This window comes from Nannobrachium achirus (genome assembly GCF_963921795.1).
Source record: "Nannobrachium achirus genome assembly, chromosome: 8".
NCBI classification, from domain to species: domain Eukaryota; kingdom Metazoa; phylum Chordata; class Actinopteri; order Myctophiformes; family Myctophidae; genus Nannobrachium; species Nannobrachium achirus.
The window spans coordinates 68,688,781-68,701,665 of NC_137817.1; the positions used below are offsets into that span (position 1 = coordinate 68,688,781).

General features: G+C 41.5%; 1 long non-coding RNA gene across 2 annotated transcripts; it reads right to left on the minus strand.

Annotated features, from left to right (window-relative positions):
• Positions 1-9,781: 9,781 nt before the first annotated feature.
• Positions 9,782-12,211, minus strand: LOC308289373. 2 transcript variants are annotated; one of them, XR_013962236.1, is made up of 4 exons: positions 12,003-12,211; positions 11,706-11,796; positions 10,807-10,899; positions 9,782-10,522 (listed from the first exon to the last, which is right to left on the minus strand). It is a non-coding gene; the product is annotated as an uncharacterized lncRNA (long non-coding RNA). The 2 variants fall into 2 exon arrangements; XR_013962237.1 differs by having other exon boundaries at positions 11,706-11,814.
• Positions 12,212-12,885: the final 674 nt, after the last annotated feature.

Here is a 12,885-nt window from a genome sequence, read left to right on the forward strand (position 1 = left end):
GCATAGCTATTTTTATACCGTCGTTAGTTCTTAGATAGAAAATGTATATGGGATTTTTTTTTTACCAGCATGAAAAAGGAACTCCCTAAAACCTAAACCACAACAACCAAAGGTAATTTGGGGAGAACATCTTAAAAAAAGAAAAAACATTTAAAAGTAAATGAAAGGATGATACAAAAAGACATGCAGACATGAGGGCTTGTTTCCAGTTTTATAATAATCAATCAAACTGAGCATTTTTTGCCTGCCTATTTGTTCTGGTGGAAAGTTTTACTTGATCATGAAGTTGATCAAGTGAGTGTTTGTTGTAGTAAGCTACTTTTGCCGTGTAGCGTGTTGCTTGATTTGCTACATTTCTCTGTGGATAGCTTTGCTGTAGCTTAAGCTATATTTCATTGAGAGTAACTTGTAGCTTAGCTTACTATGATAAAATGTCACGTATTTAGTGACACATTATCGTGTTTATTCCTTCATTGTCTTTGTAAAATGTAATTAACGGTTGGTACAGGTTGTATAGTCACAAATAAAGGCAAACATTCAAATGCAAGAGGTGTTTTGTAGCTTTTGATTATTGTTTACTATGTGAATGGTCACAGCTTGACCATATCTCTGTCTATAATGCCTGACAATGTGGTCCCTGACACGTCACTGTGATGTCAGGGGAACCACTCTAACAGAATGGGTTTGCAGCTCTGAAATCACTGTGATGTTAGGGGAACCACACTAAAATAATCCTTTTTAGGCCCAAACATGGAGATATTAAGCGAATCTCTAACAGGACTTTCATCGGCCACACACCACACTAACAGAATCCATATATGGCCAAGACAGTCCTTATTTGTGTGGCTGGTTCTACAGACAGGGATCTCCATGTATGGGCATAAAAGGGATTGTAGACCTATGTATGATGTCAGATGTCATAGACGAGGACTTTCACATAACAAATAACTGAGTAAGCATGTTTGGGCTCTCACAGCTTACCTCCATATACAGTACATGGATCTCCTATGGGTAACTGTCCCGATATACATCACTGGCCAGATGACCAAGCCATGGCGCGACTTTGAGGTTGCATGTCGCCCTGAGGCGTCTTACTAGTAGTAATACTATGTGTATGTGTGTGTGTGTGTGTGTGTGTGTGTGTGTGTGTGTGTTAATTTCAGTCAATTACATAAAATAAACAGCTTGTAATGTAGGAGCAACAACTTTACAAGATACACTAATATGTTGTTGTTGTTATTAACACCATATAACAAACCGCTGTTCCTTCACCAAAGCAGATTCTACATGATGCTGCTGTTCTGAAAAGACTTGGAGCTGTCTTGTGCAAATTAGGTTCACACACACACACACACACACACACACACACACACACACACACACACACACACACACACACACACACACACACACACACACACACACACACAGAGAACAGGACAGGACAGGACAGGACAGGACATGTAGAATGGATAGCAGTGACCTTTATACAATTAACTGCCTGTATATATAGTCATACTATTGTTCTGAAAGAATTTGGAACAATCCTCTAGGTTTCTATAGGGACTTGAATGGCCTATCAACCTTAATGACTGAATAACAAGAGGGAGGTGATAGAGTCATTCACACATGAGCTCTTGCATAATAGTTGTTTATTGTGCATCTAAATGAATGGCCAGACAGGAACTTTACAGATAAAATAGCAATGGTTATTCATATTGTATGTTTTAAAGTCAGAGGTAATGTGAGGTGTTAGCCTTATAGCATTGTTCCTCTAAGTCAAATAGAGGAATATAACAAGCATTCTGATAGGCTGAGGAAACATATAGGCAATAGTGCATGGCAAATCAGCAGTGTTAGGAGAGTAGAGTTGGGTAGATATAAACAAAGGCAGAATTAAAATGTAATACAATTTCATTCATCTGAATGTAAGCCTTTTTGGTGTTCAGCATTATGCATGTTGACAGCAGCATGAGAATGTGAGGTAATAACAGTTATTGATTTGTTTGGTAGAATTATTTGGTTAAAATTGCATGCATTATTATTTCAGATATATTTTGAGTTCCAGCTACATGCTTTTCTTAGGTGGATTTATTTTACAGTCATCAGACAGGCAGAGCTTCAGACTTTGTGCAGTGGTCCCTCATTCCTTCTTGAGATGCCCACAAAGTAAATTTTCCATGTGTCAAAGAGAAGCTTGAACTGTGCAACCTCATTTATGATAGATAGATACCTTTATTATCCCATGGGGGAAAATCAGTAAGTCAGTAGGCCTATGCAATTGATGTAGTCACCACACTATATAAGTTAGTCTAGATAAATCATTACCTTTTAGTAATAAAAAAAGGCTCCAGTGGATTAGAATGTCTCTGTCCATCCATGTGTGTTTTTGTTACGAAGTTAAATTATACTGTACATCTTATTATCTATTTTCAATATAAGTATCAAGTGACATCTTCATCTTGTCTCTGAGGTCAGTGAGAAGCCTGACATCGAACCACATTATTGTTATATTTACTAGTTTACAGCAGGCCACAATGAAAACAAGCCCTGGGTCTTTTTAAACACCTAATGCTATTGGTACTATGAATACATGTATTGGATACAATTTACAAAGCAATCTCACAGTTACCAGTTTATTTCTAGAAGGTTGCATAGAGCATGCCTGGGGAGGAGGTGGGGCACATGCAAAAGTTAGTTAGGTTGTGATTGGTTTAGAGATGGTTCTATTGTTCTCCTCTTTGGCCAATCAATCCAGGCAGTTAGTGGTTCCGCCTGCAGGCTCTCTAGTATAAGAAGGGTTTGTAGTTGTCAGTTCTCCACAACTGCTCCAGGATATCAATCAGATCTGACTGTGGACTCCAGACTTCAGGTGAAGATGAACTCTCTCAACATCAACTCTGCTGAACAGGAGGAAAACAAAGACCTTGGTATGTTACTTATTCTCGCTCCTTTTTCATTTACCCCTGGCCTGTCCTATTTCCTTTGTGTTGTTTTGCTTTCCTTTAAGTTAAAACAAAAAGTGTAATAGTAACTTAATTTTATTCCTGATTGTGTTTCATTGTCATGTGGACCTTTAGCTTTGTTGTTGGTTTTGATCATTCAAGTTTTCTCTAGCATTATACCATAGAGTGAAATTGATTTTAGTATACATTAGGTTTTAAGTAACCATGCATTATCGGTGGCTCATCCAGCTGTGTGTTGTGTAAGCTTGTAGAACGACTATTGTAGAACGTCTACACAGCTTTAAAATGTGTTTGCAATGTCATTTTAATTTGCTACACTCAACAGTCTTTCCTTTGTCTTTGTTTCCAACCCAGCGCTGCATCATCAGTCTGGCTTTTCTGTCCTACCAGAAGTAAAGGAACAAAGAAGCTTGGCTAAGCAAAAACAACACAGCTGTGATCAGTGTGGAAAACACTTCTCTAGAATGTCCAACCTTAAAACACATCAGAGAATTCACACTGGAGAGAAACCCTATGGGTGTGAATTGTGTGGACAATACTTCTCTCAAATGAATATGCTTAAAAGCCACCGGAGAATTCACACTGGAGAAAAACCCTTTGAATGTGATCAGTGTGGACAACACTATGCTCAAATGTCCAACCTTAAAATTCATCAGAGAATTCACAGTGGAGAGAAGCCATATGGGTGTGATCAGTGTGGACAGCACTTCTCTCAAATGGCAACCCTTAAAACCCACCAAAGAATTCACACTGGAGAGAAACCCTATGGATGTGATCAGTGTGGACAACACTTCTCTACAATGCAGCATCTTAAAAGGCACCAGAGAATTCACACTGGAGAGAAACCCTATGGGTGTGACCAGTGTGGACAACACTTCTCTCAAATGTCCAGCCTTAAACGTCACCAGATAATTCACAAAGGGGGAGAAACACTTTCATTGTGATGTGTGTGGAAAAGCTTTTTGTCAATCGAGAGATTTAAACGTTCACAAGGTTGTACACACTGGATTTAAACTGTTCCCATGTGGTATACGTGGAAAGACTTTTACTACTTCGGGTAAACGAAAACGTCATGATCTGATTAGTGTGATCAGTCTGACAAGAGAGAGAGGACGAGAAACATCGGTACATGATTCTTAGCGAAATAACCTTTTCTGTAGCATAGCTATTTTTATACCGTCGTTAGTTCTTAGATAGAAAATGTATATGGGATTTTTTTTTACCAGCATGAAAAAGGAACTCCCTAAAACCTAAACCACAACAACCAAAGGCAATTTGGGGAGAACATCTTAAAAAAAGAAAAAAACATTTAAAATTAAATGAAAGGATGACACAAAAAGACATGCACACATGAGGGCTTGTTTCCAGTTGTATAATAATCAATCAAACTGAGCATTTTTTGCCTGCCTATTTGTTTTGGTGGAAAGTTTTACTTGATCATGAAGTTGATCAAGTGAGTGCTAAGCTACTTTTGCCGTGTAGCTTGTAGCTTCATTTGCTACATTTCTCGGTGGATAGCTTCGCTGTAGCTTAAGCTATATTTCATTGAGAGTAACTTGTAGCTTAGCTTACTATGATAAAATGTCACGTATTTAGTGACACATTATCGTGTTTATTCCTTCATTGTCTTTATAAAATGTAATTAACGGTTGGTACAGGTTGTATAGTCACAAATAAAGGCAAACATTCAAATGCAAGAGGTGTTTTGTAGCTTTTGATTATTGTTTACTATGTGAATTAATGGTCACACCTTGACCATATCTCTGTCTATAATGCCTGACACTGTGGTCCCTGACACGTCACTGTGATGTCAGGGGAACCACTCTAACAGAATGGGGTTGCCGCTCTGAAATCACTGTGATGTTAGGGGAACCACACTAAAATAATCCTTTTATGCCCAAACATGGAGATATTAAGCGAATCTCTAACAGGACTTCATCGGCCACACACCACACTAACAGAATCCATATATGGCCAAGACAGTCCTTATTTGTGTGGCTGGTTCTACAGACAGGGATCTCCATGTATGGGCATAAAAGGGATTGTAGACCTATGTATGATGTCAGATGTCATAGACGAGGACTTTCACATAACGAATAACCGAGTAAGCATGTTTGGGCTCTCACAGTTTACCTCCATATACAGTACATGGATCTCCTTACATGGGTACCAGGGGACTCCATATATGGGTAACTGTCCCGATATACATCACTGGCCAGATGACCAAGCCATGGCGCGACTTTGAGGTTGCATGTCACCCTGAGGCGTCTTACTAGTAGTAATACTGTGTGTGTGTGTGTGTGTGTGTGTGTGTGTGTGTGTGTGTGTGTGTGTGTGTGTGCGTGCGTGCGTGCGTGCGTGCGTGTGTGTGTGTGTGTGTGTAGGTGAGCATTCATCTAAATGGCTCTACTTGAATATCACGCTGTTAATAGACAGACCCTCAATTACACACAAGGACGTGAATAGTGTTAAATTTGAAATAAATAACAGCAGTTACTTCTCAAAATCAGAGGCAGTTAGAGGTGAACTATTTGTGTGTTGTGTTGATACGCTGAGGAAGACCAACAGGTTTATCTTACATGTAAATGGCAGCAAGACATGCAGAATGGGTAGCAGTGACCTTTATACAATTAACTGCCTGTATATTTTGTCATAATAGTCTACTGGAAATTGTATGAACCTAGAAATGGTGAGTAGTGTAAACTTTTATGATAGAAATGTTATCTATAGGCCTAATGGATGAAATTCAGCTTGGTTGCCTAAAGTTGCACATTGGGCAATTTGCATAATTAGCTATTGTATATAAATGATAGGTAAAACTAAAGAGAAAATCCAAAATAATCACAAACTTCCCAGATTAATTTTATTTTAATGTCAATATACAGCATAATGCACATAAAAGAAAAGAAAATGCCTCATCATTATGCCTTTATTAGCACGATAATTAACGATAATGCTTATTACGCGTTGATAACAAAGTGAAAATAAAAAAAAAGTCACAAAGTGGCCCAAATGGGCTCATTTGAAAGGTAGATTGTGACAACATTCCAAACATTTAATATGTGATATTAGCTAATAAATCACCAAATACATGAAACATCAATAGCCTACATTCATATTTAGAAACACACACTTAATTTAACTTTGAACCTCACTCCTTAATCATCTTCATCATCTCTCTCCTCATTTCCTTCATACTCCTCATCTTCTCTGTCTCCATGTATGGTGAAATGGTTGCAGCAAAGGACCTCACCTCCTTCACACTTGCAGTAGTCAGTGCAACTGAGACTTGCAGCATGGCAACTACAGTTTCTTAACTTGCAGGCCTTAAATGCACTGCAACCACAGCTGATGACATCAAGCAAATTTACTGGAGCCACTGCCTTGGAGGAAACAACGGGCATGACAGCCCCTCCCTTAGTAACCTCCCAACCAAATTTAGTGATGTCTCTTGTCTCTGCAGGTGGCTCCCTCTGATCTGCAGCCTTCCACAACATGACCTGGAGATGAGCACGCATTATGTGCAGCATCATGTTGGCATCAGTTGGAGGAAGCTTTTTAAGCTCTGGTGGTTTTTTCCTCTGTCTGTAGATCTGGTAGCGCGCATTATTCAAACTCTGGGTTTTCTTCATCCCATACAGTGTAATCACTTCCCAGGAGCACTTTCAGTGCAGATACCTTGCCCTTTCCACAGGGGTAGGATACAGAGTCACATCCTGATAGGGCATGCATCCCCAGGAGACCCTGGCATTTATCGCCCAATGCCCTGACAGTGGCATTTATGTCCAGAATGGTGCCATCCCATTTCTCCATCTGCACTGCAGAATGAACATTGGCTTTCCAAACCCAGTACACTAAAAGGACAAACACATCAGTGTCATCACTTAAAATGCGTATGGTCTGTGCCCCTGCTCCAGCAGCTTGCAGCATGTAACTAATGAGAGTGATGTCAGCCTCCTCGTGGTTTGTTATGCAGTCCATGTTGTTCACAAGCAGGATCTTATCAGCAGTGAAGTCATATGTGCACAAAAGGTGTGACAGTTGCATCTTGTTTGATGTGCTCTTCATCACAGCTTCACGACGAGGAAGGGGTGTGTTCATTGTCAAATTGTACTCAGTTGTGTCAACCCCTGCTCGTCTTCTCCTCTCATGGTCTTTTGCACTGGGCTCATCACTGTAATAGTCAAAGATAACATATGTCTCGTCAGTTCCAACTGCAGTGTATGCTTTGGTGAGGCGTGATTTAATGCTGGATGCAATGTCTCCAATTGTACCTGCCACAGGCCAGACAATGTGGTAGAGCAGCTGACTTGCATCAACTAGGACAACATTGGGGAATATAGCATTGTCATCAGGTACTACCAATCTTTTGACGAGGACAGACTTGTCACCCTTTCTCAGGCAACCATATTCATCGATCAGAGATGGTGGAACAGGGCTGAGTTCATGATCAAAGACATCTTTCAAATCTATGCCACGCTGCTGCCCTACGACTAAGAGTCGAGCAAAGAGGACCTCCATGTCATAGATGGCTTTGTCTTTAACCTTCACAGCTTTCTTCATCACCTCCATGGTTTTGACTCTCTTCTGAATAGTTTTATGGAAGCCTTCTGGAAGAGAATCTGCAAAGTCTTTGCTCTGTTGTTCACCAATCTGAATAGCATTCTGCACATTCACAGAGTCTGGAGCCACCTGTCCGTTCACAATGTTGTACAGGAATGTATGATTCTCTTTCAAGGGATGAGAGTGTTTCTGGAACTCCTCTGTGATTTTAGCACGATCCCATTGATCTAGCTCTCTGCGTCTCTCACCTTCCTCCTTATGTTTCCCTCTACTCTGCTTCTCCTTTCCTTCCACATGTGCATTTTCCTCATCTGGATTCTCTGCTGTTTCCTGACTTGTATACATTTCTTCCACTATCTGGGAAAGATGGGAACAAATAGGATGATAATTGATCCACACTGCAACCTGTTGTTCATTGGTTGAGATGCCTTTCAACCCACCTTGTCCTTTCCCTTGTTTTATGTAAGTCTGTTCACCAAACTGGTCAGCAGGTACAGCAGTTCCACCGTCAGAGTGGCGGCAGACATGAGCCCCAGCTAAAAGATCCTTCTTGGCCTCATGTGGAAGATTTTGCACCATCTTGAGGTACCAGGTAATGTAACGTGCATAATTGTGGTGTCCAGCAGCAAAGAAGTATGGGACCATCTGCTGGAGGCAGTTCTGCTGTAGGAGGAAGTCTCCCTCTCTCTCTGCACGAAGGAAACAAAGTGCAATAAAGGGTTAGGGTTAAGAATCAGGCAGTCCACCCAGAGTCTGCCAGTAGGGTGCTCACGTGCCTTGTCCAGATATTCTGATATAGCCGCATCAGTCTGTGGTCCATCTTTTAGAAAATCTTGGAGGACGAAAGTCACAAGTATCCGATATGCACGCAGTGCATTTGTCCAGGATTTTCCATTGAGAATGTTGGCAATTCCACCAAATGCCACTGCAAGCAGTGCTTCTATCCCTGAAGCCCTCATCAAGATTCCAATGCAGCCAAGGAATGACATCAGTGTGTGCATCATGCCAGGATGGATGATGATAGACTTCCATCGCACTGGGTCATTCCACTGTATGAGACATGCCACAATGTAGAGCTGCAGGTCCAGTGTGACATGTGCATACTTCATTCCAAAGCCCTTGAGTGATTTTTCAAGGTACACAAGGGTTGTGAGCACAATATCTGGGTGTGAAGGTGGAGAATCAATAAGGGGCCCGAATACTACAATTGTTTTTGGCTTGCTGGTGGTCTGAGATTTTCTGTCTTCCTGTGCGTTATAGCCCATCCAGTCAATTGGGTTGGAGTGTGAAAACATCTGGGATAGCCATGCAGCATCTCTTTTCTTTGCTCGCATCAAGCTGGCAGGAACTTGGTGCACCTCTTCTGGAGAAATAATATTCACAGGGAGTGCTGGTGGTTTCAATTTGGGTGGACCAGTGTAGTGCTCCAGCTGTAGAGACTGGTGTCGAAACGAGCTTGCTTCATACTTCTTGAGCCGTGGGATCTTCAGCTGCATCACTCCAATGTTACTGGACTTGATTATGCTGGCTGGATGTTGTGTAAATACAAAAGAAAAGAGTCCGCACACCAAATTTGCAGTTCCCAATATAGAGCTTTACTGTGGTAACGTTTCGAGCTGTATGCTCTTCCTCAGACCTTCACAGACAAGTCTTACAAACAGTTTTATAAGTGCAGAACACCCACACCTGTGACCCATCAGCCAATTAGTCCCATCAGTGTCATTGACCAATGACACATCCATAGTACATGTATGTTAGTGTATTTGTACATCATACACAAATCGTATATATAAAACAAAAAATACAAAATATCCTGTTCACCCAAGATTCAACAATACATATATACAAAAGGACTCAGGCCAAAAGCCATCATACTGCTACCTAAAGAGGCGCCTCTTGTCTACAGTACAAGTAAATAAATCAAGGGACAAAAACCTTTACATAAAAATATATATCCAACAACAACCAGGAGAGACCACTTGTTTTGGGAGACAACCACCCAAACAGGACCCCACATAGGAGAAAATACACAGGTAAGTGGTGGAGATACATATAGGGATATACCCCAGTTTAAATGCACCCCCTATCCATTGAAACAGGTATGACAACACTGAGACCCACCAGGCTGTTATCATAGAAAGGGTTTTATGTCATAGTCCTCATTCAGACCCTTTGGAGCTAAAGTTTGTAGAGTATATATCCAAAAAAGTTCACGTTTTAGAAGCATATTGTTAATGTCTCCCCCTCTACGTGGAATCTTTACCAGCTCAATACCCGTGTATCTGAGCATAGATACATTGTGCCCCACTTTACTGAAGTGTGTGGCCACAGGGCTAGTGATAACATTATTGCGTATAGTACTGCGGTGTTCAGCAATACGTGTTTTTAATGGTCTTGTTGTCTTCCCAATATATGAGAGACCACAAGGGCATTTTAGCATGTAAATCACATTAGCTGTAGAGCATGTGATAATACCTCTTATGTTATACTTTTTCCCCGTATGTGGGTGGTTAAACGAGTTAGATTTGTGTGTAAAATTACACTGTTGGCATCTGCCACAAGGGTAGTTGCCTGATGGAATCTCACTAAGGAAATGAGAGGGAGCTGGGGGGGGCAAATCTGCCCTTACCAGCATGTTACGCAAATTTGGTGGCCTCTTGTGTACCACTCGGGGGGGATTTGGTAAACACTTTTTAAGGGCTGGGTCTGTGTCAATGATATACCAATGTTCTTTAATGGCTCTCTCTATGTCTTTGGATACTGGTGAATATTCCAGTGCACAGAGTACTCTGTGTTCAGTTTGTTTGGGTCTCTTGTTTGTCAAACATTCAGACTGTGTGATACCAGAAAAACGTGTTACTGCGTTCTTGATCCAGGATTCCTTGTACCCTCGCTTCTGGAACCGATCCTCCATTTCCTTTGCTTGAGTATTGTAGTATTCATTCGAGCTGCAGATCCGTCTAATCCGGTTGAATTGAGAGATGGGAAGGTTCCTTTTGAGAGAGAGGGGATGGTATGAGTCACCATGCAGTAGGGAATTCCTGTCAGTAGGTTTTCTGTATAGGTTCGTTTTTAGGCCTTTGTTTTCTTTAATAATTAGGATGTCTAGGAAGTTCATTTCCTTACCGCTTGCCTCCATTGTAAATTGTAAATGTCTATTATGGGAATTCATAAATTTATGGAACTCATTTAGTGAGGCCTCTGAGCCTGACCAGATGAAAAAAATGTCATCCAGGTAGCGCTTCCAATTAGCAATGCATCCCATGAATGGATTTACCTCGTTGTTGAAGATGACATCTTGTTCGAAGAATCCCACATATAGGGAGGCAAAACTGGGGGACATCCTAGATCCCATGGCCACTCCAGAGGTCTGTAGGTAGAAAGTGTTGCCATACAAGAAGAAATTTGATTTGAGAATTTCCTTGGTTAGTCCTAGTAGACAATCTGTGCTAGGGTTGCAATCAGATCTCTGATCTAAGAACATTTTAGCAGCCTGTAGGCCTCCCTCAAAGGGGACATTAGTGTACAGAGACTCGATGTCCATAGTCACCAACAGGTCGGTTTCCTGAATTTGTGGGATTTCTTTTATCATTTTAATGAATTCCATCGAGTCTCGAGTGTACGAGGGTAGCTTGGTGACTAATGGCTGCAGAAAATAGTCTACAAATGCTGACATATTTTCTGTTAGTGAACCAATAGCTGAGATAATCGGTCTGCCCGGAGGTATGTCCGTGAATTTTTTATGTATTTTTGGGAGAGTGTAGAAGACTGGAGTAATGGGAAAATCCACCCTCATGAAAGCATGTTCAGGTTTGGTGATAATCCCTTGCTCCAAAAGGCTATTAAGCCCATTGTGGATCCGTTGTTTGGTCTCAACAATGGGGTTATTCTCCAATTTTTTATAGAATTTTTCATTAGCCAGTTGTCTCAAGATCTCCCTGTCATAAGCATCTTTGTTTAAAACCACTATCGCCCCTCCCTTGTCTGCACTCTGGATGACTAGAGTCTTATCCTCTTTCAGAGAAGTTAATTCATCACGTTGCTCTTTTGACAGATTATCACAAAGTTTGTAGGTTTTCCTCTTATTAAAAATAATAGAGACGTCTCTTTCCACCAAACGGCAGTAGGTCTCCAAAGAGGAGTTTCTGTATTTAGGTGGAATGAACGTGGATTTACCTCTGAATGGGGTAGGTGCTCTTATGGGTGTGGGGGATGCGGTGTTATCCACAGATATGCTGGCGTCGTCACTGGTTGATGCGTTTTCGGTCTCCACAGTCACTGTCTCCTGCGGTTCAGTGGAATGAGACACACTGTTAGCTGTGGCCGTACGGCATCCAAAGAATTCTTTCAATCTCAAACTCCGGAAGAATTTTTTCATGTCAATAGAAGTAGTGAATTCATTGCAATGTGTTGTGGGCACAAAAGAAAGGCCTTTACTGAGTGCTGAGATGCATATATTGGAGAGGGGCTTACTAGATAGATTGATGACGTTCAGCGCGTCTTCCCTCTGCCTCTGCCCGTCCTGGGTCCGCTCCTCGGTGGTAGTCTTGCGGCGTTTACCGCGTCTGCATTTCTTCTTTCGTGGAACCCATGGTCCGTTCCTAAAAAAACGCTGCCGTCAGAGTTCTGGCTGTTAGAGTCGGAGTCCCGTGTTGCAGAATTGCGTGTTGACATTCCGTGTTTGGGCCACTGCTTCTGGCGTCTTCTTCGTATGTTTGTGCTTGTAGGTGGCACATCCGGTTCCGTAGCTGGTAGGCGCCAACCGTAGACAGCGCCCCTCTGGTAGTCCGCCGAATCTCTCTCAAATTTCTTTCTCTTGTAGGCTATAATTTCAACCTCCAGTTGTCTTTTGCGGTTGTCGCATTCTTCCAAAATTTGGGTCAATCTATCCTTGTTGTTAATGCTATCTGCAAGAGCTCGTTTTTGTGTCACAATCTCCTCTCTTACTATGGCCAATTGTGATGACACCTCCTTAATAGTGAGTGCCATCAAATCAAATGAGCATTTATTTAAAATTTCACACCAACGGTCACAGAAGGTATCATTATCTTTACCCCACATTGGGATTTTGTTGACCCTTAGACCAATTGGTATCTTTTTCCCCCTCAGATAGTCACTTAGAGTTACCGCATGGAGAAATAGTCGTGTTTCCTTCTCCTGGAGTTTCTTAAGAGTAGCGGTTGAGACCCCTCCTGTGGGATCAGTGGTGTTATCATTGAAGAGGGAGTCTGTTAGCATGATGCGGGAATAGTCTTCCTCTGTGAATTCAAAAGTTGCCATGGTGGAGCAGGAGATTGGTTGAGCTTCAGTTCACAGATTAAATAATTAAAAGGTTTTAAAAATGGTCGTCCTCAAT